We start from the raw sequence: 26,821 nt of genomic DNA on the forward strand, positions 1-26,821 counted from the left end.
ATACCCACTTCCGATCCAGCTCTCTGTTATGGCCTGGGAAAGCAGTAGAATATGGCCTAAGTCCTTGGGCCCCTGCATCCACGTGAGAGACCTGGAAGAAGCTCCTGGCTCCTGGCTTTGGATCGGCAGAGCTCCGGCCATTGCGGCCAATTGGGGAGTGAACCAGCGGATGGAAGACCTCTCTCTGCTTCTCCTCCTCTCACTGTCTAACTCTGTCTTTCAAGTACAATAAATAAATCTTTAAAAAACGAAAAAAGAAATCCATGTATAGTTTTTTATAATATGCATTTCCACCAACTTTCTGACATACTCTCATAGGACAAGTATCCCAAGCTCTCTCAAACAGCAGTAAGGTACATGAGTATTATTGTACCCTGATTCAGAGCAACGGTTAAACCACAGAAAAAGAGATAAGCCAGCCTAAGCCTCTAAGACACCTACATAACAATCATTTATTAGAGTAAGTATTTATTAAGTGCTTGTTATGGGGCAGGCAGTATTCTAAATCTGGTGATTTGGTGAGAGCAAGACCCTACCATCAAGGTGCTCATAATCTAGGGATGGAAATAGACAAGTCAAAAACCCATAAATAAATTAACAGAATTTCAAAGGAAAGCATTGGGTGACTCAGTTTTTCTACTTACATTGTAGTGGGTGGTCATTCCTATATATGAAATACTAAAAGTAAAACTAGAGAGAAAACATATGGATAGTTGTCTGAAGTGAGGAGTGAGATATGGAACAATGGCAAACAGGCAAGAGAAAAAACTGTCGAGAATGATGGTGACAGTCTTACTGATTGTGCTGGTGGTTACACAAGTGTATACTTTTACCTAAACTTAACAAGCTGAATGTTTCAAACAGTGAATTTTATTTTATGTAAATTGACTAAAATAATGCTGTCTCCCCACAAAATAAATGACAATCCGGCCATGTCCTGTCCTACAAAACAAACTCCGTTAAAAACATCTGCAAAGTCCTACATAAAGTATACATGCTATGGAAAGCCAAGACACTGTGGCCAAAAAAAAAAAAAGACCTAAATGAAAGATCTCTGTGAGTGTGATCCCAGCAGAAAGAATGGATCATCAAAGAAGGAGGTACCTTTCTCTGACGGGAGGAGAGAACTTCCACTTTGATTATGGCCTTGTCTAAATAAGGTCGCAGTTTGTAAACTCAAGAGGCTTCCAGGCCAGCGCTGCAGCTCAATAGGCTAATCCTCCACCTAGCGGCGCCGGCACACCGGGTTCTAGTCCCGGTCGGGGCACCGGATTCTGTCCTGGTTGCCCCTCTTCCAGGCCAGCTCTCTGCTGTGGCCCAGGAGTGCAGTGGAGGATGGCCCAAGTGCTTGGGCCCTGCACCCCATGGGAGACCAGGAGAAGCACCTGGCTCCTGCCATCGGATCAGTGCGGTGCGCCGGCCGCAGCGCACCAGCCGTGGCGGCCATTGGAGGGTGAACCAACGGCAAAGGAAGACCTTTCTCTCTGTCTCTCTCTCTTACTATCCACTCTGCCTGTCCAAAAAAAAAAAAAAAAAAAAGAGGCTTCCATAGCCTTGGCAACTCATGACAAAAGCCTTGGGTGATTACTGACGTCATAAATGAGTGTCAATTGTTAAATCAACAACAATGGGAGTCACTGTACACTTGCTCCCCATGTAAGATCTCTGTCCTTAATATGTTGTACTATGCAAATTAATGGTAAAACTACTACCAAACAGTACTTTATACTTTGTGTATCTGTGTGGGTGCAAACTGTTATAATCTTTACTTAGTATATACCAAGCTGATCTTCTGAATAGAAAGATAATTGAAAATGAATCTTGATGAAGAATGGGATGGGAGAGGGAGTGGGAGATGGGAATGGTTGCAGGTGGGAGGGAGGTTATGGGGGGAAAAGCCACTATAATTCAAAAGTTGTACTTTTGAAATTTATATTTATTAAATAAAAGTTTAAAAATTTTTAAAAATAACAAGTACACACGCTATAAGAATTTTGTTAAATGCCACTGTATGAATATATATGCATATATATCCACCCTGAGTATGCTCATTCATACTCCAAGACATCTAATATTAAAAGTCCTAAATTTTTACCATATGTAGCCATTTACTTATATATAAATTCCTACCAAAATATTCATATTTGTAGGGATTATGATATGATCCACTCCAGAAAAAAAACAGAACAAATTAAATTAGGAAGAAGGCATTTATTAATTCCATAAAACATGGTGCAATGGAGAAGCACTGTGCTAGGAATCAAAAGAACAATTCTTCCAAATGACATAATTGAATATAGAGATTCTGTTTTATTAAATGCAAAAGGTTCAACTTTTATATTGCCAGTCTAATAAGATTTCCTTTTTTGTTTATTTTCCCATCAGACTAAATATAGAAAGGCTTTTTGCTTCCAGAGATTGGGTAAGTTCACTTCTATTTTACTGTATTTTCTCTCTGTCTCATTTTTTTAACTGTTAATCATTATATCCCATCTTTCATTTAACTGTATCTATGATATGAAATAAGAGCATAAATTAACTTCCCAACCCTGTAGTCTGGTCTACCACAGGCCATTGTGGCCATTTGGGGAGTGAACAAGCAGATGGAGGATATCTCTCTTTCTCTATGTGAATCTGCATTTCAAATAAATTAAATAAGTCTTTTTAAAAATTTTTCTTTGGTGCAAAAATTTTGAAATCCATATATAAGCTTTTCATAAACACACATTTCCCATGGGCTTTTTGAAACCCCTCACATATCCTGTTGGTTCCGTTTCTTCAGATAATCCTAACAGAAACCCCAAAGATTTAATGAAGATGAAATTTAGACAGAGGACTTGCTAACCTCTAGATGTGACAAAGCAATACTTTTGAAAATTCTACACAGATGCTACCTTACTAACTGGCAGATGGAACTAGGATTTTCAGCCTCAAAGGACTACAGAACACGGCCAAGTCAAACTTCAAAGGAGTAGATTAATCAGTTGAGAACTAGTTTATCATTAGTTTAAGAAAAACAGATCAGAGCCGGCGCCGTGGCTCAATAGGCTAATCCTCCACCTTGCGGCGCCGGCACACCGGGTTCTAGTCCCGGTTGGGGCGCCGGATTCTGTCCCGGTTGCCCCTCTTCCAGGCCAGCTCTCTGCTATGGCCAGGGAGTGCAGTGGAGGATGGCCCAGGTGCTTGGGCCCTGCACCCCATGGGAGACCAGGAAAAGCACCTGGCTCCTGGCTCCTGCCAGGATCAGCGCGGTGCGCCGGCTGCAGCGGCGGCCATTGGAGGGTGAACCAACGGCAAAAGGAAGACCTTTCTCTCTCTGTCTCTCTCTCTCACTGTCCACTCTGCCTGTCAAAAAAAAAAAAAAAAAAAAAAAAAAAAACAGATCTATCTCTGCCACATTTTTTTTTTTTTTGGCCACTTTTGTTAAATTTCCAATTGAGGAGAAAACTTGAGAAACAAATGGCAGTACTATATCAAACAAAGACTTTAAATATTTTAACAGTGAAATCTGAGAAATAACAGATGCATCCATGCACTATACATTAGGCAACATCTCATTCTCCAATCACTTTAGATTTAAATATAAAATCATAAAATGAAGAGCCAACACAGACTATATAATTAAAGAAAGCATGAGATGAGTCATGAGTTATACTCAATTTATTATTATTTATGCTAACTCAGGTTTTGAACCTTAACACTACTTCCAGTTTGGGCTAAGTAATTCTTTGTGGTGTGCACTGTTCTGTGCATTGTAAGATTTAAAAAAAAAAAAATGTTTATTTAGGACCTGGCCTTATGCAGCAGCAGGTTAAGGTGCTGCCTGCCTTGCCAGCATCCTCTGTGGGTGCAGGTTTGAGTCCTGGCTGCTCCACTTCTGATCCAGCCCCCTGCTAATGCACCTGGGAAAGTAGCGCAAGATGACCCAAGTGCTCGGGCCCCTGACACCCATGTGGGAGACCTGAAGTTCCTGGCTTCCGCCTGGCTCAGCTCTTGTCATTGCAGCCATCTGGGGAGTCAGCCAGCGGATAGAAGATCTCTGTCTCTTCCTCTCTCTATAACTCTGCCTTTCAAATAAATAAATCTTTTTTAAAAAAGTTTATTCATTTTCATCTACTTGAAAGGCAGAATGACAAAAGAGAAAAAGAGACAGATGGATAGATCTTTGACCCACTGGTTCAGACTTCAAATACCCTTAACAGCCAGGGCCTAAGCACTTCAGCCATCATACCTCCCAGGATGGATAAGCAAGAGGCTGGATAGGAAGTAGAGCAGCTAGGACTTGATTCAGCACTCTGATATGGGATGCAGGCATTGTAAACACAGCTTAACTCGATATACCACCCATCCTGCATTGTACAATTTTGTAGCAGAACCCTATATTCCATCCAAAAATTGTTAATAGAATCTTCTACTTGTCACAACCAAAAATGTCTCCACATATTACCAAATATCCTTAGGTATAAAACTGTCTCTGGCTAAAACCACTGTGATAACAGAATGAAACAGCATGGTACAGCATAACTTCAAATAACCAGTAAGAAACAAATCAAAACCTGATGTTAGATATTAATTACTGGCTGGCACTGTGGCTCACTAGGCTAATCCTCCACCTGGCAGCGCCAGCACACCAGGTTCTACTCCCGGCTCCTGCCATCGGATCAACACGGTGTGCGGGCCACGGCGACCATTGGAGGGTGAACCAATGGCAAAAGGAAGACCTTTCTCTCTGTCTCTCTCTCTCTCACTGTCCACTCTGCCTGTAAAAAAAAAAAAAAAAAAAAAAACAAAACAAAACAAAACAAAACACCTACAATGTGGTAAGTGCTCTAATGGAAATAAGAAAAGAGAACTGTGACAAGCCTAACACTTCTCCATCTCTCCAGGAAACATTAAAGAATATTAAGAAATTTCAATATCACATAAACACAGCTTGAACTGAATTGTGATACACAAGTGAAGATTGACAAGGAAGTCCAAGAGAGAAGGAAATTCCAAGCAAGGGGAATATCATGAGTGAAAGTTTGGAGAGAATGTGTTAAGTTCCAGAAACCAGGAATAGTTCAGTGTTGCTGGAATGCAGAGTGGGGGAAGGGGAATAGGAGGAAATGATGCTGAAAATGTAAGCAGGAACCAGATGATGGATGTGTCATGATAAGAAGTTTGAACTTCATTTTGTAGGACACAGGGAACCACTGCAGAATTTTAAACAGCGAAATAAAATTAATCGATTTATTTCAGAAAAGTACCCTGGCAGAGTATGAAAACTGAAGAACATTGTAGCATTAGAAGGCTATTATAATAATACAGGGAGAGAACTGATAAAGGCAGGAAAGAGGGAAATAAGAAGGGAATGGATGACAGAAATATTTATGGAGTCAAACTGAGCTAGCACAAGCCATGAAATCACATAAAAAAAATTTAACATCTGACTCTCTCCAAGTTACTTAGCTTCTCTGAACATCTCATTTGTTAAAAAAAAAAAAAAAAAAAAAAAAAAAAAAAAAAAACACCTCAAAATTATATTGAGGGGTAAGAAAATAATTTCTTATGTTACAGTTACTTCTAGATAATGTTAGATAATTCCATTAGAAATGACAGGATTGGGGCCTGTGCCATGGCTCACTTGGCTAATCCTCCACCTGCAGTGCCAATATCCCATGCGGGTGCCAGGTTCTAGTCCCAGTTGCCCCTCTTCCAGTCCAGCTCTCTGCTGTGGCCCAGGAGAGCAGTGGAGGATGGCCCAAGTGCTTGGGCCGCTATGCCCCCATGGGAGACCAGGAAGAAGCACCTGGGTCCTGACTTCAGAAAGGAGCAGCTCCAGCCGTGGCAGCCATTTGGGGAGTGAACCAATAGAAAGAAGGCCTTTCTCTCTGTCTCTCTGTCTATAACCCTACCTGTCAAAAAAAAAAAAAAAAAAAAAAAAAAAACTCTCCTTTCGGAAGGAAGGAAGGAAGGAAGGAAGGAATAGGATAGGATTATTTTGGTGTCTTATTGGATGCTCTGGTGGAGATAGGTGCAAGACTTAGGGAATAATCAAGAATTAGAGACCACCTTTCGATTTGTGACCTAGGAAATAAGATGAATAGTGCTAATAACATAGTTAGGCAACAAAGGAAGAACCGTTTAGAAGTGAAAATGCCATGACCAAATTAAGTAAAATGCTATGGACACGTGCAAAAATTTCTAGCTAGAGGCATGTGGAAAGACGGAAAGTTTGTGATGGATCCTGAAAAGTCACAAAGCTTGGGGCAGGGGGCACTGTGGAATAGTGGGTAGGTGCTGACATCCCATACGGCACTGGTTGCAGTACCAGCTGCTCCACTTCCAATCCAGCTCCCTGTTAAGCAGCGTAAGATGGCGCGAGTACTTGGCCCCCTGCACCCACATGGGAGACTTGGAAGAAGCTCCTGACGCCTGGCTTCGGATTGGACCAGCTCCGGCCATTACGGGCATTTGGGGAGTAAACCAGTGGACAGAAGATCTCTCTGTCTCTCCCTCCCTCTCTGTAACTCTGCCTTTCAAATAAATAAAATAAATCTTTTTTAAAAAGCCAAGAAGGGTATCAAGAGGTACCAAGGCATTCAAGAACAGTAGGAACTTCAGAAATAGGAATTATAATTCATCAAATTCTGATTAATTACAAAGATTAAGTGAATATGTATGTATAAATGAGAGAGGAGGAGTAACATTAGTAAGAAAGAATGTTATGAGTATTCATGGACCTCAACATTTTTTGTAGCAAAATAAATGTTTATTTTAATTGATTTTCCATGAACTTTTTGAAGTATATTCATATACTCTGTCCTATACACTCTGGTCTGCAGATAAGAGGGACTTACAGCTCTTCTATGAGCATAGAAAAAGTAGTACTGCAATTACACCTGAGAGAGATTAGACTGCTCAAAATATGGAAGAATAGATATGAGGAAGGTGAAACAATAAGAGATATTTTTCGTAAAGGCAGAGGCATAATGTAATATCTTAAGTAGAGAAGTGTTGTAACGATGAGAAGGCACAAAATGAAGTGAAGAAATCAAACTAGCTCAGAGAAATTTTAGAAGAATGTAAAAGTTTTAAGGCTCCGAGGATAATGAAATCTGGTTAGAGACCTGCTTTATTTTTTACTTAACATTATTTTTGGCATACAAAAGTACTGCATGTTCACGGTAAAAATTCCACTGCAGAAATATATAACACATCCAATAAATCACTAAATCCAATTAATTTTATCTTCAGTATATCTCTAGACTTCATCTATATATACTGTTCTTTATCCAAGGTATCACATTACTCTTGACTATCATCAACTGCCTGAACAACTTTAATAAGCCTCTTTACTGGTCTTTACACATCTCTTAATCTTATCTCTATACAAAGCAATTTTACTTGAAGTAAGTAATACATATTAATAGTAAGAAAACTCAACATTATTACAAGACATGTACTCCAGAGCTTCCCCCTTCATTCTGGTTCTCAAGACATTTACGTAATTTCTGTATCAGTCAAAATAAACTAGATTATATGCTGTAACAATCCCAAAATTTCAGTGGCTTTAAGATTTATTTCTGGCCAGCGCCATGGCTAATCCTCCGCCTGCATCACTGGAACCCCGGGTTCTAGTCCCGGTTGGGGCGCCGGATTCTGTCCTGGTTGCTTCTCTTCCAGTACAGCTCTCTGCTGTGGCCCAGGAAAGCAGTGGAGGATGGCCCAAGTGCTTGGGCCCTGAGCCCTCATGGGAGACCAGGAGAAGCACCTGGCTCCTGGCTTCGGATCAGCGCGACGCACTGGCTGTAACGGCCATTTTGGGGGTGAACCAAAGGAAGACCTTTCTCTCTGTCTCTCACTGTCTAACTCTGCCTGTCAAAAAAAAAATTATTTCCGTGTCCTACTGGTCAATAAGTAGGTGTTACCTCCAGCCATAACATTTAATTGCTAATGTGAGACCCTTACTTTAGTCCCCTTTTGAACATTTCTATGATTAAGGATGTACCTTTTCAGATAATCATCAGTCATCCAGCTTTTCTATTTTGTGAATTAGCTATTCAAATCCTTTTTCACTTCCCCTTTGGATTATTGCTTTCATAAAATTATTTTTTCATATTTTGGACAATTCTTACTTAATATGCTATAAATATTTTTCTCAATCTTTAACTTCTTTTTCACTTATTGATGCCTCCTGTGGTATGGATTTCTAAATGTGATTAAATTTATTTTTCTCTTATTATTTTTTGTGCCTTTTAAGGAAAACCCACATAAAATTTTTTTTCACATATGTGTGTCACTTCTGGATCATTTCTAAGGTGCTTCTTTCTTTGGGATGTTTTGAAATGTGAGTTTATAGGCTCAAATTTTTTCTTCTTTCTTTCTTCCAACTCCCATCTACCACCTCATCAGCATATTTCCAGGCTACCTCAGTCCAGAACTAACTAGATTTTTTTTTTTTTTAAGATTTATTTATGGCCAGCGCTGCGGCTCAATAGGCTAATCCTCTGCCTACGGCGCCGGCACACCAGGTTCTAGTCCCAGTCAGGGCGCCAGATTCTGTCCCAGTTGCTCCTCTTCCAGGCCAGCTCTCTGCTGTGGCCCGGGAAGGCAGTGGAAGATGGCCCAAGTGCTTGGGCCCTGCACCCCATGGGAGACCAGGAGAAGCACCTGGCTCCTGGCTTTGGATCAGCACGGTGCGCCAGCCGCAGCACGCCGGCTGTGGCAGCCATTGGAGGGTGAACCAACGGTAAAAGGAAGACCTTTCTCTCTGTCTCTCTCTCTTACTGTCCACTCTGCCTGTCAAAAAAAAAAAAAAGATTTATTTATTTATTTGAAAGTCAGAGTCACACAGCGAGAGGAGGAGAGGCAGAGAGAGAGGTCTTCCATCCGCTGGTTCACTCCCCAGTTGGTTGCAATGGCCAGAGCTGTGCATATCTGAAGCCAGGAGTTAGAAGCTTCTTACAGGTCTCCCACATGAGTGTAGGGGCTCAAGAACTTGGGCCATCTTCTACTATTTTCCCAGGCCATAGCAGAGAACTGGATCAGAAGTAGAGCGCTGGCACTGCTGGCAGTGGCTTTACCCGCTATGACACAGTGCCCGCCTCCTAACTAGATTTTCAAATGTGATTTTCAGACTCCAACTCTGTGAAGACACTTGGGGATACTGCAGAACATGTGAGTACCTTTGCTAAGTTCCTGGTCACGGTGAGTACCTCTATTCCTTAGGTCTGCAGTTTACAGAGAAAAGCTTTTCACCCTAAAAAGCAAGATGCTGTTCTTTTTTGGTGTTCTTTCAAGGGGAGTTCCTGGCTACATGCAAGGATCCTGGTTCTGACTGATTTTTTCAAATGGTCACTTTTGGATCCTTTTAACCCTGCAGAAACCTAATTCCTGTTCACTACTGCCAATTTCTGGCCCCGGAGCTTGGTTATATGCAACACTTTGCTTTTTCATTTCCAGGAGATACTAAATGTCTTTTGAGTCTAGCTATCTTTTCCTTTAATATTTCATTCATCAATATCATATATCAAAAGCATGAATTTAGAGATGCTCTCACTAACATTCCCTATTTTATCATCTGATCCTCATTCATATCTTTGTTGCTACTTTTTTACTACTATCTAGCTCCTTATCTTTTATTTTATAACAGTATGCAAATTTCATTAGAGGTCAGACACTGGAAATAGCCAACTTAAAGAACTACAAAAAGAGGACGCTCAATGAGCTGTTGTGATCAAAGAAATGGTAGTTGCCATTCATACACTTGTGCTTACTGAAGAGAGCTTAAGAAAAAGTTAATGAACTTTAAAAAGACATTACATGTTATTCACTGCACACCAACTTATCAATTTCTCTTCCTCACTCCATCCCATATCCAAAGGAAAACCCAACAGTTCTCCCTTAACCTGTCTGCTCTCCCAACTAGGAATTTCTCAGTGGAACTGTCTTGGGAGATGGGTGACAGGAAGGGAATTTTCTTGTCTGCATCTCATTTCTGATTCCACTTACCTCCCAACTCCAAATTTCTAAAATTTCTCTCCTCCAAGTACCATTCAGTTTTAAGTCAAACAAGACTGTTAAAAAGGGACAGCTTTACTTCCAAATAGTATAGAAAGTACTATGATTATCAGTGCTATAGACAAGATTTTTAAGGGAAAAAAAATTTTAGTGATGATAAATTTTGTCTGCCAAAAACAGTTTGCAGAAAAGTTGAATTAAAAGATAATGTGGGGCTGGTGCTGTGGCATAGTGGGTTAATGCCCTGGCCTGAAGCGCCAGCATCCCATATGGGCGCTGGTTTGAGACCCAGCTGCTCCACTTCCAATCCAGCTCTCTTCAATGGCCTGGGAAAGCAGTAGAAGATGGCCCAAGTCCTTGGGTCCTGCACCCACGTGGAGACCCAGAGGAGGCTCCTGGCTTCGGATCGGCACAGCTCCGGCTGTTGCGGCCGATTGGGGAGTGAACCATCGGATGGAAAACCTCTCTCTTTCTCCCTCTCTGCCTCTTCTCTCTCTGTGTAACTCTGACTTGCAAGCACCGTGACATAGCAAATAAAGCCACGACCTGCAGTGCCGGCATCCCCTATGGGCATTGGTTTGAGTCCTGGCTGCTCCACTTCCAACCCAGTTCTCTGTTATGTCCTGGAATGCAGCAGAAGATGGCCCAAGTCCTTGGGCTCCTGCACCTGTATGGGAGACCTGGAAGAAGCTCCTGGCTCCTGGCTTCAGATCAGCCCAGCTCTGGCCATTGTGGCCATTTGGGGAGTGAACTAGTGGATGGAAGACCTCTTTCCCTCTGCTTCTCTGTAACTCTACCTTTCAAATAAATAAATAAATCTTAAAAAAGAAATAGATAATGTAAGGGGTGGGCTTTGGCACAGCAATTAAGGCACTGTTTGGGACTCCTGCACCCCATAGCACAATGTCTGGGTTCCAGATTCCTGCTAATATACACCTTAGCAGGCAGCAGGTGATAGCTTAAGTACTTGGGTCCTTGCCACCCAAATGGCAGCTCCAAAATGAGTTCTGGGCTTCAGCCTGGTCCATGCTTGTCTATGACAGGTATTTAAAGAGTAAACTAATGGATAGAAGATCTCTTTAGTGTTTGTCCCTCTCTCTCTCTCTGCTTTCCAAATAAATTTTTCAGAAAAGATAATGTGCATTTTCCAAGAACTTCCTGGATTTTCCTAGAATCTCTGCTTGATTTAAAGAGAAATATAATTAACTGAAGCTTGCTAAATTTTTCCTCTTAAGTTGGACTTCATACACACATACACACACACATATGCACACAAGTACTAAACAGTGCCTTAAAAAACTCCTCAGCTTTCCACAGATGTTTGCATACTCTAGGCAGGATGTGTGAGTTATGAATGCACATTCAGGAATGTCAGCATGACCCATCTTCCAACTAAAACCCAGAAGCCTTAACTGGAAGCAATGTTAAGAAGTCTGAGTAAAAACAATACAATCCAATTAGTTTTCCTGCATATTTTAATTAATTGTACCCTTTAGTAAAGACATTTCCTTCTAGTTTAGTTTTGTAGTTTCTCAACATTCTTTAGAATAAATGTATGAGTATTTTGAATAGACCTTAGTATCAGTTATTTTGATTATAGTGAAGTGGTTTTTTTTTAATTTTTTTCTTGGTCTATTTTATTTTCATTTCTGTTAAATACATACTAATTCCTCTAATTATAAACAATAAGCAGCAAGAGGCAACTAATTATTCAATTCTTTCTCTAGGAGACAAATGGAGGGATAATTAACTATCACTATGAAAATCTGATTACTTTTATAAAGAACAAATGCATGTCACAGCATTCGCTTATTTTTTTAATATTTTTTTCTTAATTTCTCACATTGCTGTTTAGGGGATCAAAAGCAGTAATGAAAAGGTAAAGAATCAATGGGATACTCTTCTCTTCTGCAGACATTATACACTCTAAAAGTAGAAGACCTTACTTAAGGAAAATGAAACTCTTTGCTGTTTCACGTTTCCCAAGACTAGTTAAACATAAAATCCCAAAACAGAATCCACAAAAACTATCTAGAAAAAGGTTACCCTAATTAGTACATGTCATTTTCATTCACTGACAAAAAAAAGAAACTGTTAAACAAACAAAAGTAATATATATATAATGTTGAATTTGACTTTAAAAGGAAGATAAATTAATTTTCAAACAGAAAAATATGAGGGAAATCTTACTATCCCTGCAATCTAATTTAATACCAAGGTATATTTTCATGTGCTTTTACATTATATTTTTTAAGCAAAGCATATACATTGAAGCCAGGCTTTGAATTTTTTAATTTACTTATTTGAGAGACAGAGAAACAGAAAAACATACAGACTGAGCTCTATTCATTGGTTCACTCCCCCATTTACCTGAGGAGCCAGAGGTGGAAGAGGGGAACTCAACCTAGGTCTCGTTGGCACATGGGTGGTAGGAATCCAGTCACTTGAGTCATCAGCTTCTCTGCATTAAGGTTGCATTAACAGAAAGCTGGAGTCCAGAGCCAGAGACAGGTACTGAGCTCTGGCCCTCCAGTATCAGTTGTAAGCATCTTAACTCCTAGGCCAACCATCTGTCCCCAAATCTTGAATTTTTGCTGTAACATTGTCAAATCACTCAACTGTTTCTACCCTCGTTTTCCTTACCTATTATAAGGATATGAATACTTTCAAAGGATAAGAGATATATCTGATATATTACTAATATATAACAGCAATATATTACTAATATATGGAATGTAATTAATGACATTTAATATAGAATAATGTTATATATATTACATATAAATCTCATACACATATACACAATTGATCCTCACATGTTCTGCATATAAAGTCTTTTTTTTTTTTTTTTTTTTTTTTTTTTTTTTTTGGACAGGCAGAGTGGACAGTGAGAGAGAGACAGAGAGAAAGGTCTTCCTTTGCCGTTGGTTCACCCTCCAATGGCCGCCGCGGCTGGGGCGCTGCAGCCGGCACACCGCGCTGATCCGATGGCAGGAGCCAGGTACTTATCCTGGTCTCCCATGGGGTGCAGGGCCCAAGCACTTGGGCCATCCTCCACTGCACTCCCTGGCCACAGCAGAGAGCTGGCCTGGAAGAGGGGCAACCGGGACAGAATCCGGCGCCCCGACCGGGACTAGAACCCAGTGTGCCGGCGCCGCAAGGCGGAGGATTAGCCTAGTGAGCCGCGGCGCCGGCTAAAGTCTACATTTATAATGCAAACACTGAATCAATGAACAATGAACCCTTGCTTCTAAGAGAAATACAGGGTTAGGTCCCTGTGAGCTTCTGGTCATAGCACTTTAGTCAACAATCAAGATATAACACTGTTTTATTTATATTTCTGTTTAAAAGCACCTTATTTAATTATATTGTTGATTCAGTAACACTGAACTCACAGCCAACAGTACTACAATTAAGGTATAACTCATTCTTGAATGCAAATAAAAATATTTTCTCCATATGGAGAAAAGTCTTCTTGCACTTAGAAGCATCAGATAACACTTCAGCACTGTATTTGTGGGCCATTCTGAAGAGTAAAATCACCAGCAAAAGGCACAAAAATGAGAAAAATAAAGCACTACCAGGCTGTGAAAAGAACACCTGTAAGAGTTGAAACAAAGAAGCCAAGGTGTTGTCTTGTTCAACCTCAGCTGTGAATATCTGCATCAGCTGACTTAAATTTTTCACAGCTCTGTACATGTCCTCGAATAACCACAAAAGTAGCTTGAGTATCAATTTTGGGATTACAAATAAATTTTGTAAGCAAGATGAATTTGTAAATATGGAATTGAAGAACAATGAAAATCAACAGCACACACACACATAGAGCATAACACACAGCACAAATTCAAATATTTCACCACTTCCTTCTTTAATTACATAATCCTAGAACTAATAATTGACTAATAAATACCGAAAACACAGGACCTACCATACATATAAACATAGAAAAATAAGTTTGCACAGAACATTAGTATGACTAATGATTATATCAACTTTCCTACAAGATTTGTTAACCTCCAGGAAGTGGGCAATTGGCACAGTAATGGCCCAAGAGCTTAGACCCCTGCATCCACATGGGAGACCTGGAAGAAGCTCCTGGCTCCTGGTTTCAGCCTAGCTCAACCCTGGTTGTTTTGGCCATTTGGGAAGTGAACCAGTGGATGGAAGACCTCTCTCTCTTTCCCTCTCTAACTCTGTCTTTTAAATAAATAAAATATTTTTTCAAAAAGAAAAAGGTGCCATTTATTATGTCCCCACCCTATATCAGAGTGCCTGGATTTGAGTCTTAAGTTCTGATCTTGATTCCAGCTTCCTGCTAATAAAATGCAGACCCTGGTAGATAGCAGGTGATGGCTCAAGTAGTTGGGTCCCTGCCTACCACCTGGGAGATAGGAACTGAGATCCTAGCTTCTAGCTTAGCTTTAAAAAAAAAAAAAAAAAAAAGATTATTTATTTGAAAGTCAGAATTACAGAGAGAGAGAGACAGAGATCTTCATTTGCTAGTTGACTTCCCAAATGGCCACAATGGCCAGGGCTGGGCCAGGCCAAAGCCAGGAGCGAGGAGCTTCCTCTAGGTCTCCACATGGGTACAGGGGCCCAAGCTCTTGGACCATCTTCCACTGCTTTCCCATGCACAGTAGCAAGGAGCTGGAACGAAAGTGGAGCAGTCAGGATTCAAACCAACGCCCATATGGGATGCCAGCACTGCAGACAGTGGCTTAACTCACTGAGCCATAGCACTGGCCCTCCAGCTTAGCTTTGACCTGGTCTGTTACAGCTGTTTCAGTTATCTGGGGAGTGAAGCCAGTGGATGGAATATCTCTCCCTCCATGTCCCACCACCCCAATAAAATAAACAAATAAAATTTTTTAAAGGGGTCAGTTTTTTTTAAGGGTCCAAGTTTACTTGAGCTGACATAATAAACAAGTCACCTTTATTTTAACCCTAAAGGGAAAGTAACCTTTGTAATGACCAATCCACATTCTTCCTGATTTCTTTCATCTTCTTCTGTCTATAAAATCTACCTCCTCTCTGTTCAGTACATCAAAGCACTTCTGTAAATATTTAGATGAGATGCTGCTCAATTCATGAATCATTAATAAAAGCCAAAAAGATTTTTAATGTTCATTTCTTCAAATCTCGTTTCCTGAGAGACTTCAATGTATCCCATGGTTAGGGTAGTCCCAAGGTTTTGCCATTGTAATTTAGGTTTCTCTTTGTAATGAATAAGTATCTTGTGGGGAAGACAGTTTGAGATTATGCAAATACCCTGTTTCTTACAACACTTTCACCCACTAATTTAAGTGCACACTAATTCATTGTGATTAGTTCCTAACTGCAACAAGAATCTGTTGTAGTGCTTACCTAACAACTTTCTATTTCCATCATTCTTTCTACTCTTATTAACTAGAGTTCTGCTTTTAAAAAAACTATTCCTTAATATTGCTCTAAAAATAGTTTATTAATTGAAAAAAGTCATCCTTTTTTCCTTATTTATTTAACATGAACTCATAGGCACTTATTCTACCAATTCTGATGCAGTACTGTCATTACTTATTTTATCCCAGTTTGAACCAACGAAGTACCTCCTAAAGCTCATTATATTCTTCCACATATACCTATCATATTTTAATATTTCCTTACTTTCTAGCACAATTAAATAGTCCAGCTTCATTTTTATTTCCTCTTCTTTGGAATCACCTATTTCTCCAGAGTTTCTTTTATTAGCGAATGGTACTTAGAGATCGAGATCTGGGCAGTAGTATTGCCAATGCTACTGTAATGTCACTATTTCTAGGTCTCCACAAAGGAGAATTAGAAATCTAGGTCTCACTATTCTCAATATTTTCACTTATTTGTTCAACACAAGCATACATTTTAAGCAGCATTGTGGAGCTGGCGCTGTGGCATAGCAGGTAAAGTCACTGTCTGCAGTGCCAAGATCTCATATGGGCACAGGTTCGAGTCCCGGCTGTCCCACTTCTGATCCAACTCACTGCTATGGCCTGGGAAAGCAGTGGAAGATGGCCCATGCCCTTGGGCCCCAGCACCCACATGGGAAATCTGGAGGAAACTTCTGGCTCCTAGCCTCAGATCGGCACAGCTCTGGCTGTTGCAGCCAATTAGGGAGTGAACCAGCAGATGGAAGACTTCTCTCGCTGCCTCTCCTTCTCTCTCTGCGCAACTCTGACTTTCAAGTACAATAAATAAATCTTTAAAAAAAAAAGCAGAATTGCTACCCCATACCTCCATGAGAAAGAAACTAACCAGAGTACAATGTATGTGTATATTTTTTTTAATTTAGACTTAGTTTACCAAAGTAATTTAGGTTAGTCTTTTCTTCCCCAGCCCCTTTAGTGTAATTATGTTATTCATTTATTCATTTATAATACAATTAGGTTCAATGTTCTTGTTTATATGTCTTTTTGGTTCTCCCCACAACCTGACTGACCTGCATGATTTATTTATTTTGGGGATCACAGACTTATTTTAATGAATATTTAAGAGAATTACTTTGTATCTCTTTCTAATAGTGAGAATTGGAAGAAAATTCAGTTATCTCCTTGACCAAAAACGCCACACTGTGGGGCAGGTATTATGGTGCAGGTTAAGCCACTGCTTAGGATGCCTGCATCCTGTGTCAGAGTGCCTGAGATCAAGTGCCACCTCCAGTTTCCTGCTAATTCACACCATGAAAGCTAATAGAGGATGGGTCATATACATGGGTTCTTGCCACTCACTAGGGAGACCCAGATGAAGTTCCTGGCTCCTGAGTTCAGCATCACTCAGCCCTATTTTGGATATTTCAAGAGGGAACCAGCAGATGCAGGAGCATGCTCTCTCTCTCTCTTACTCTGCCTTTCAAATAATAAAAAAGGAAAATAAGCTTTAAAAAGAAACCACATTGTTTCTTGTATTAATAATAAATCAATTAGGGGCTGGCACTGTGGCACAGAGGGTTAATGCCCTGGCCTGAAGCGCTGGCATCCAACATGGGTGCCAGTTCTAGACCTGGCTGCTCCTCTTCTGATCCAGCTCTCTGCTATGGCCTGGGAAAGCAGTAGAAGATGGCCCAAGCCCTTGGGCCCCTGAACCCACGTGGGAGACCAGGAAGAAGTTCCTGGCTCCTGGCTTTGTATTGGCACAGCTCCAGCCGTTGTGGCCAACTGGGGAGTGAACCATCAGATGGAAGACCTCTCTCTCTTCTCTCTGTATAACTCTGACTTTCAAATAAATAATCTTAAAAAAAAAAAAACAAACTCCACTTTAAAAATAATCAATCAATTAAAGACATTCCAGACATATCCAGACATAGAACACTCCATCCCCGGTGTTCTAAAATGGTAATATAATACAAAGCAGATAAAGAGACAAACACAAATGAAAAAAATACTTATACAACCATTGTTTGATGTTTTCCCCTGTATTTCCAAGATAGTTCAAGTGGAATGTGAAATGAAAACATGGGTAATCTTCCGGTTTCCTTGCAGGTCCTACGCCCTACTTCCTGCTTCTTTCATATCTCAAAGATAGAAGACTGATTACAGTGCCTGGAAATCCCTCAGATTATTAATACTAATGCTTACAAGAACCTGAATTTTTCTTTATTTTGAAAACATTTGCTGCATGCATCCTGTGTACCGGCAAGTGCTAAATGCTTTATGTTCATTTATCTAAGTAAATAAATGAGTGCTCTGGGAGAAAACACATTAACTCTGCTATGGTTCATACTGATTTGTTTCCTCCCTTAATTTTATACACCATTGTCCCTGGACAGTAAACATCTGGTGATAATGAAAAGCTAACAGCAAAATTTGTAAAGGCCAACCTTTTATGAGAAGCAATTTAAACTACTTTTTCAGTTAGGTGAATCTTTGATAGTGAGAGCTAAGAAACAAACAAGGACATATGGTTTCTTAAGGAGACTATGAAATTATTTGCCATCTAAAAATGCAAGGGTAAAAAGCACTTCACAGAAGGTATAGATCTTTTAACATTTTATTCATCATCTCAGCCACAATTATAGTCAAAGCTATACATTAGTTTTATATAATATATTTGACTTTTCTCAATAACTCCTCTGTCTTTTTTATCCTGAGAATAAATAATTTATGCAGAATGTGAATACAGCATTATTAAGGAGAAGTACCTGAACTAGAGGGATCACATCAACATTTACAATAACTAACAAAGTGACCCAAATAGAACAAACATCAGGAGAAGAAATAGTGCAGGAAAGGGACTGCTCAGGTATACTAACTCAGGTCTCAATCACTTTAATATCAGACAACTAAAATATCACCACAATTTTAAGTTATTAAATCATTCATGTTATCCCCGCATAGCAGCCAGGGCACAGCAGTGATAAAGTGAGACATCTGAATTACCAAGTTACAACCACCAGCGTGTGCCTAACCCCAACTTGGAACGATACCACGACCCAAAAAGTCTGCCAATCTCTGGCACAGAGGTTTATTTATTCGTTGACGCTCAACTCTGTATGGTTTTACCTTAAAACAGGGTAAAGTCATAACGGATAAATTAACTGTACCTAGAGAGCAATTTTAATTTGCTAAAAATATTCCACACTCACGAAATAACAGTCTCTTCCCAGAAAACGGAACAGTGAGACTTCTGTTCTGATCTGGTTCTTAAATTCCTATTAAACAATTTATTACTGTGCAAATGCTTAACAGCATATAATCAATTTCCTTAAACCCAGGTTACAACCTGAGCTCCTTCTGACAAGGGTCTACAAAAGTTCTAGCAAGAAAATTAAGTCTCTTCTCCAGCCATGGTTACAAAGAAAATTATATTAATTCTCATTTAAAAAAAAAAAAAAAAAGGTTGTTCACAGCCCTAAAGACCACAAGTTGCTTGAAACACAGAAAGGCAATGGTGTTACAGGAAACACGAACAGCCAAGGAAATCTATCATGTCCTTTCTTGCTCCTCTTACTTAACATTAGACAATCACTTAAGGGGAATATGATGACTAGAAGAAAGGGTAAAAACAGGGCAACTCATAACTCCTTTTCCTTTCAATCCTTCCTTATTCATCAGTAAGACAAAGGTAGAATATTCACAGAATGGGGATGTATCGAGAAGTAAAATAGGGGCCAGTGCTCTGGCATAGTAGGTTAAGCTTCAGGCTGAGGCACCAGCATCCTAAATGGGTACCAGTTTGAGCCCCAGCTGCTCCACTTTCAATCCAGCTCTCTGCTATGGCCTAGGAATGCAGCAGAAGATGGCCCAAGTCCTTGAGCCCTCATACCCATGTGGGAGACCCAGAAAAAGCTCCTGGCTCCTGGCTTCAGATGGGCTCAGTTCAGGCCATTATGCCCATTTGGGGAGTGAACCAGTAGATGGAAGACCTCTCTCTCTGTGTAACTCTGCCTCTTAAATAAATAATCTTTTTTAAAAAATTGTAGCTCCAAAATGACTATAATTAGGTCATTTTATTAGGTTTTAAAATGGTGCTTCTAATTATAAGAGTTATAAGACAAATTCAGCAAAATGAAATGCTAAGTGCCACAAAAGTGTAAAAAAGAAAAAAGGAAGCAAAAACCCAACATCTCACTCTTAACCGTGTGCATGTCCACATAAGTATAAAATAAATAAAATGAATAGGAAGCTTAAAACATTTTTGAAACTATAAAAGGTAAACAGTGTGTACAAAAAGGATTACACTGTTATAATACTTTTGCATTCTTAAAAGGAATCAAATGGTAACCTTTTGAAGTAACCACTTCTAGTCAAATTTCTAATTTAAATGAAAGGAAGTAAGTATTACTCTTCAGAATTATGCAAGAAAAAATGCTAATCTTACTATAAGCATTGTTTCTTGTTAACTGAAAAAGGGGTAAGACTAATACTAGGAATGCTAGTATTAGTATTTAAGGCTTAAAATAATTCCAAAAGTCTACTAGCTCCATTTTATATAACAAATACACAATTAACTGTGTAAAAAATCCTATTCTACCCTCCCCCACACCTCAGTCCCAGGCACAACTGTTCCTTCTAGGGTCTCAAAGGAGTCTGGGGTCCTGACCAACTGAATGTCTGGCTACAATCCAGCAGTAGTTTAACGAGGTTCTGGCATCTTTTAGGAATTACACCCCTCCCCTGAACGAAAGGGGTCCCATGGGCAAAACTGTGCTAACAATAGAGCTCTTTAGGAAAAGGATCCTTTTTGCTGTATGTTGGTTTTAAGCAACCACTGTAATTGCCAACATTTTAATTCATCTCAATCACAGAACAATCCCCAAAAGAAAATGTAGACAATCTTGAAATCATTCAACATCAAAAATTACTTTTATTTATTGGGAAGTTGGGTCAAAAAATGGATATGTTGAGATTGCTAGGTTGATGCTACATGATTTCTCCATCTAGAACTTTCTCAATAAATTTTTGTTCACTATATTTGTCAAAGATTAACATTTTGGCTTACCCTTCTTTTGCTTTAAAAACAAAACCCTAAATATACTGCTCAATTATATCAACTTAAGATGCTATGAAGACATCATTTTATTGACATACCAAATTTAAAAACTGAGCAAATATATGTAATATGTATTAAGAATTAGCAACCTGTATAGATGAAACCATTTTAGTTGGCATGTAAAACTCATTAAGTGTGGCCTTACTTAAGATTATCTAAAAATTCATTAGCAAAACAAACCATTTATATGTATTCTCCCTTCAGAATATCTACTCCTTGAAATGCTTCAGCACAGTTCTTAGTACAATGTAATTGTCTGTATCGGCTCCCAGAAAAATCTGTATTCGTTGGAGTAAAAAATATATGTAACTGATAAAAGACTTTAATTCACTCTTAGGAACATGTTCCTTTCTCGGGTATTATCACCTCATGCCATTCAACTAAACAATTACATAGAAGAGGAAATGAGATGTGAGGTACTATTAGTAATCTTCATCAATTCTACTTGGCTAACTACTGCTGAACTGGTTAGCATACAAACAAAAGATATTTGCATACTCAACAGGTTGTGTGACATCTCAATGGAAGAAAGCTGCCAACTTTTGCTTGGCTTTAGATAATAAACATGTTATAAAATGGCCATCCTCCACTGCACTCCCAGGCCACAGCAGAGAGCTGGACAGGAAGAGGAGCAACTGGGAAAGACTCCCGGGCCCCGACCGGGACTAAAACCTGGAGTACTGGTGCCACAGGTGGAGGACTAGCCTAGTGAGCTGCGGCACTGGCCAAGGCATAGTCAAAATCTATCATTGCTTCATTCAGTTTGAATCAAATTCCACAATCAAAGAATACTACATTGTACATGAGCTAACTCCACTGGGCAGTTAAGGAAAGACAGGCTATTCTATATTCTAGAGCTTCTCTCAAGTATCCTTTGAACCTGTCTACGTGAGCAGAGAGCAGAAGGGCACACCACACGGCAGTAGACTCAGCAGTAACAGAGTGAAAAAGGTCCAGGGAATTTGATCTCCATAACTGCATTTAAAATAGCACAAGAAAAGTCTACATGGTAGCAAAGAAAGTGCTAGGGTTTCTCTTTCTTCTTTGCTTTTTAAGAAAACGCTCATAAAACTATTTTTGATCGTGCGGCAGTCAAAATTTTACCAACAAAGTCAGCATCAATTTTACCAACTAGTCATAGATACTTTATAAAATATATTTACAAATACATAGGATGTATTATAAATACCCTCAATAAAAACTAAAACATAAATACATAATATAAAAGTCCTCAATCCTTTATTTTTTTAATAATTTTTTAAAAATTTATTTGACAGAGTTAGACAGTGAGAGAGAAAGGTCTTCCTTCCGTTGGTTCACTCCCCAAATGGCTACCATGGCCGGAACTACGCCAATCTGAAGTCAGGAGCCAGGTGTCTCCTCCTGGTCTCCCATGCGGGTGCAAAAGCCCAAACACTCGGGCCATCCTCCACTGCCCTCTCGGGTCACAGCAGAGAGCTGGACTGGAAGAGGAGCAACCAGGACTAGAACCCGGAGCCCATATGGGATGCCGGCACCGCAGGCGGAGGATTAACCAAGTGAGCCACGGCGCCGGCCTCGTCCTCAATCCTTTATATGAAACCCTTTTAACCAAATGTGTTTTAAATTCTGAATTTTGGGGCCAGCATGGGGGCGCAGTGTGAATCAGTGGATAGAAGACTTCTCTCTCTCTCTCTGCCTCTCCTTCTCTCTCTTTGTAACTCTGACTTTCAAATAATAAATAAATCTTAAAACAAAAAAAGAAGACGACGACGAAGGGAATGTCCAACGTGGGAAGCAGTCCACTTAGCCGACTCATAGAATGACAATCACTTTAAGCAACACTCTGACCTCAGAATCAGCCCTTAAGGCTTCCTGATCTGGCTGAAAGGCCTGTGAGAGCATTTCAGGCATGGAAAGCCAAGTCACTGTGGCAAAAAAATATCCTACATGAAGGATTTCTGTGAGTGATACTCCAGTGGAAAGAAGGGGCCATCAAAGGATATACTTTTCTCTGAAGGTCAGAGAGAACTTCCACTTTGCTTATGACCCTGTCCAAATACTGATGGAGTTTGTGGTCACAAAAGGCTTCCATAGCCTTGGCAGCTTATGGCAAGAGCCTCAGGTGATCACTGATGTCATAAATAAGAATGTTAATTGTTAAATTAACAACAGGAGTCACTGTGCACTTACTCCCCATGTAGGATCTCTGTCTTTAATGAGTTTTACTTTGAGAACTAACTGCAAAACTTGTTCTCAAACTGTATTTTATATGTTGTGTGTATGTGTGTGTGTGTGTGTGTGCAAACTGTTGAAATCTTTCCTTAGTATAGAGTTGGCCTTCTGTATATAAACTAAAAATGAACCTTAATGAAGAATGGGATGGGAGAGGGAGTAGGCAGTGGGATGGGAGGGGTGGTGGGTGGGAAGCTATTAGGAAAAGAACCACTATATTCCTAAAGTTGTACTGATGACATTTGTATTCATTAAATAAAAACTTTTTTTAAAAAGAGTATACTGCAAGCTAACAAAACACTTGATACTCAGTTCTGAATTTCAAAATTTCAGAAAAATTTATAAACATATTAACTAGCTTTTAACCAGCATCTTGACATATGTAATTGAATTATTACACTTTGAAATCTGGGGGATTAACAGTTACATGAATAAAGCAGATCTCCTCTCTCACTTGAGAAAGTATAATGGGCGGGGGTGGGGGTGGCGATGTTGTGTTGCACGTTAAGCCTCTGTCTTCAACCTGGCAACTTGTACGGTTGCAAGTTCAAGCCCAGGCTGCTTTGCTTCTGATCCAGCTCCCAGCTAATGTATCTGAGAAAGCAGTGGAAGATGGCACAATTCCTTGGTTTCCTACACCCTTGTGGAGACCTAAATGGAGTTTCCAGGCTCCTGGCTGCAACGTGCTCCAGTCATGGCCACGGCAGCTATCTGGGGAATGAAACAGTGGGTGGAAGATCCCTGTCTGTCTGTCTCTCTGTAACTCTTTTTCAAGTAAATAAATTAATATTGACAAAAAAGGAGGGGGATAGGGAGGAGGAGGAGGAAGGGGAGTTGAGGAAGGGAAGGAAATCATAACTAGGTTGAGTGGTTAAAATACCAGTTGGGATACCCTGACCCAAACTGGAGTACCTGGGTTCAAGTACCAGCTCTGGGTCCTGATTCCCACTTCTTATTGATGCATATCCTAGGAGGCGGGGGTAATGGTTCAGTAGTTGGGTTCCTACCACCCATATGGAAGACCAGGACTGAACTCCTTGCTTAGCCCCCAGAGCATTTGAGGATGGACCAGCTGATAGGAGCTCTCTGATTCTGCTTCTCTGCCTCTCAAAAAAATAAATATTTTTAAAGGTAAAACTAAACCCACTGAATAAAAGCCTACAATGATATAAGCAAATGAATAAAATGAATGCAGAGAAGGGGAAGTTTTTCCTTATAGTAGAATGACAATTAATAAATATAAATGAAATAGTTGACTTGGAAAAACCACCATTAGCAAAAATCACTTATAAACACTGAAGCTAGACTGGTGAGAAAAAATACCCACATAGTCTCAAACATCTCTTTACAAGCTACTTTTGAAAAATAGTAACTTTACCTAGCAGATAACACCTTAATGACATCATTTATTCCTGATAGTGATACACTGAGAACCCAACATCACTTCTGTTGTACTCCTGTTAAAAATACTTTAACCTGAGTCTAATCATGAGGAAACATCAGACAAACTCAAATTGAGGGACATTCTACAAAATAACTGATGTGTACTCTTCCAAAATGTCAAGGATGTGAAAGACAAGACAGATGAACGGTCACTCATTAAAAGAAAATAAAGGAACACAATTAAACGCAATTCAAGATCCTGACTGGTCTCATGCACCAGGAAAATTTACGTGTTTTACTTTAAAGGACACTATAAGAACAAGGAACAATATTTAAAGGCCTTTAGATAAGAAAATTGTATTTGGTTTTTTAGATTTATTTATTTACTAAGTCAGAGTGGCCGGCGCTGTGGCGCAGTGGGATAACACCCTTGCCTGAAGCACCTGCATCCCATATGGGCGCCGGTTCGAGACCCGGCTGCTCCAGCTATCTGCTGTGGCCTGGGATGGCAACAGAGGATGGCCCAGGTCCTTGGGCCCCTGCACCCACGTGGGAGACCCAGAAGAAGAAGCTCCTGGCTTCTGGCTTTGGATCGCTATTGCGGCCAATTGGAGAGTGAACCATCAGATGAAAGACCTCTATCTCTCTCTCTCTGCCTCTCCTCTCTCCGTGTAACTCTGACTCTCAAATGAATAAACAAATAAATATTAAAAAAAGAAGAAGAAGAGAGTCAGAATTACAGAGAGAGAGGGAGAGACAGACAGAAAATCTTCCATCCCTGGTTCACTCCCCAGATGGCCGCAGTGGCCAGGATTGGGCCAGGCTGAAGCCAGGAGCCAGGAGATTTATCTGGGTCTCCCACATGAGTGTGTGATCCTCCTCCACTTTTCCTAGGCCATCAGCAGGAAGCTGGATCAGAAGTGGAGCAGCCAGGACATGAACCAATGCCCATACATGATGCTGGCATCACATATGGAGGCTATACATACTATACTACTCCACAAAGCTGGCCCCAGAAAAATTTTTTGATCAATGCTAATCTCTTGATTTCCATCATTGCATTGTGGTTATAGAAAAAAATGGTGGGCATTTGGTGAAGCAGTTAAGACACCACTTGGGATGTCCACATCATTTATTGGAGTGCATGCCTGGTTTTCAATCCTGGCTTCATTTCTCACTCCAGCTTCCAACTAATACACATACCAGAAAGCAGCAGGTGATGGCTCAGATTGAGTTCCTAGTTCCTGGCCTCAGCTTGGTCCTGCTGCAGCTGCTGTTGGCATTTAGGAAGTAAACCTGCAGATAGAGGTCTCTCTTTGTGTCTGTCTCTTTCTCTATCCGCCTTTCAAAATAAATAAATGGAAATCTCTTTCACTTTCTAGGAAATATATTTAAGAATTTAGGGGTGGGGGCCGGCACTGTGGCACAGTGGGTTAAAGCCCCAGTCTGCAGTGCTGGCATCCCATATGAGCGCCAGTTCAAGTCCTGGCTGTTTTTCTTCTGATCCAGCTCTCTGCTATGGCCTGGGAAAGCAGCAGAAGATGGCCCAAGTCCTTGGACTCCTGCACCCGTATGGGAGACCTGGAAGAAGCTGCTGGCTCCTGGCTTCAGATCAGCTCTGTTCTGCCATTGCAGTCATTTGGGGAGTGAACCAGCGGAATGGAAGACCTCTCTCTGTAACTCTGCCTTTCAAATAAATAAAATAATTCTTTTTTTTTTTTTTTTTTTTTTTTTTTTTTTTTTTTTTTGACAGGCAGAGTTAGACAGTGAGAGAGAGAGACAGAGAGAAAGGTCTTCCTGTTTCCTTCGGTTCACCCTCCAAATGGCCACTACGGCTGGTGCGCTGTGCTGATCCGAAGCCAGGAGCCAGCTGTTTCTTCCTGGTCTCCCATGCGGGTGCAGGGCCCAAGCACTTGGGCCATCCTCCACTGCCTTCCCAGGCCACAGCAGAGAGCTGGACTGGAAGAGGGGCAACCAGGACAGAATCCGGCGCCCGAACTGGGACTAGAACGGGAGTGCCAGTGCCGTAGGCGGAGGATCAGCCAAGTGAGCCACACCGCCAGCCAATAAAATAATTCTTAAAAAAAAAAAAAGAATTTAGGGACGAAAGGACACCAGGTCTGTAACTTAATCTCAAGTGGTTCAGAAAAATGACAATATGTACCTAAAGATAAAATGATAAAGTAAATGTAGTAAAAATGTTGACATTTGGGGAAACTAGGTAAAAAACATACAGGAATTCTTTGTACTATTATTACAACTTTTTATAAGTCTGAAATAATTTCAAAATAAAAATAAAATAATGTTATCATCAATAATATCACTAACAACTAGACGCTTAACTCCTTGCAACAGTATACACTAACAGGCAGTAAACCAGACAGACTACACCTATGTCAGCAGTGTCTAAGGGGTTATATTTCACTACAGACTTAAGAAAAATGTTATCATAAGGGAGCTTAAAGAGTTAAGGATTGTGGGCACAAGATATATATATATATATATATATATATATATTTTCATGCAAAAAATTCAAACCCTAGAGCATGAATTATAAGATCTATGAACAAAATTAAAAAGACTAGGTGTGGCAATCGGAAACGTATTTTTATTTTTTATTTTTATTTTTATTTTTTTGCCAGGCAGAGTTAGACAGTAAAAGAGAGAGAGAATTATACACAGTGAGAGACAGAAAGATCTTCCTTCCATTGGTTCA

General features: G+C 40.1%; 1 protein-coding gene and 1 long non-coding RNA gene across 5 annotated transcripts in view; one reads left to right on the top strand and one right to left on the bottom strand.

The window, feature by feature from the left end:
• The window catches only part of BMPR2 (bone morphogenetic protein receptor type 2), a 169,067-nt gene that overhangs the window by 107,386 nt on the left and 34,860 nt on the right, over positions 1-26,821 (bottom strand). The gene's annotated exons all lie outside the window — the stretch shown is intronic.
• LOC103348858 (uncharacterized) lies at positions 1,629-25,465 on the top strand. Its single transcript, XR_001793631.3, has 4 exons — positions 1,629-1,656; positions 2,386-2,422; positions 9,122-9,162; positions 17,499-25,465. It is a non-coding gene; the product is annotated as an uncharacterized lncRNA (long non-coding RNA).

This window comes from Oryctolagus cuniculus, chromosome 3 (assembly GCF_964237555.1).
Source record: "Oryctolagus cuniculus chromosome 3, mOryCun1.1, whole genome shotgun sequence".
Classification (NCBI taxonomy): Eukaryota; Metazoa; Chordata; class Mammalia; order Lagomorpha; family Leporidae; genus Oryctolagus; species Oryctolagus cuniculus.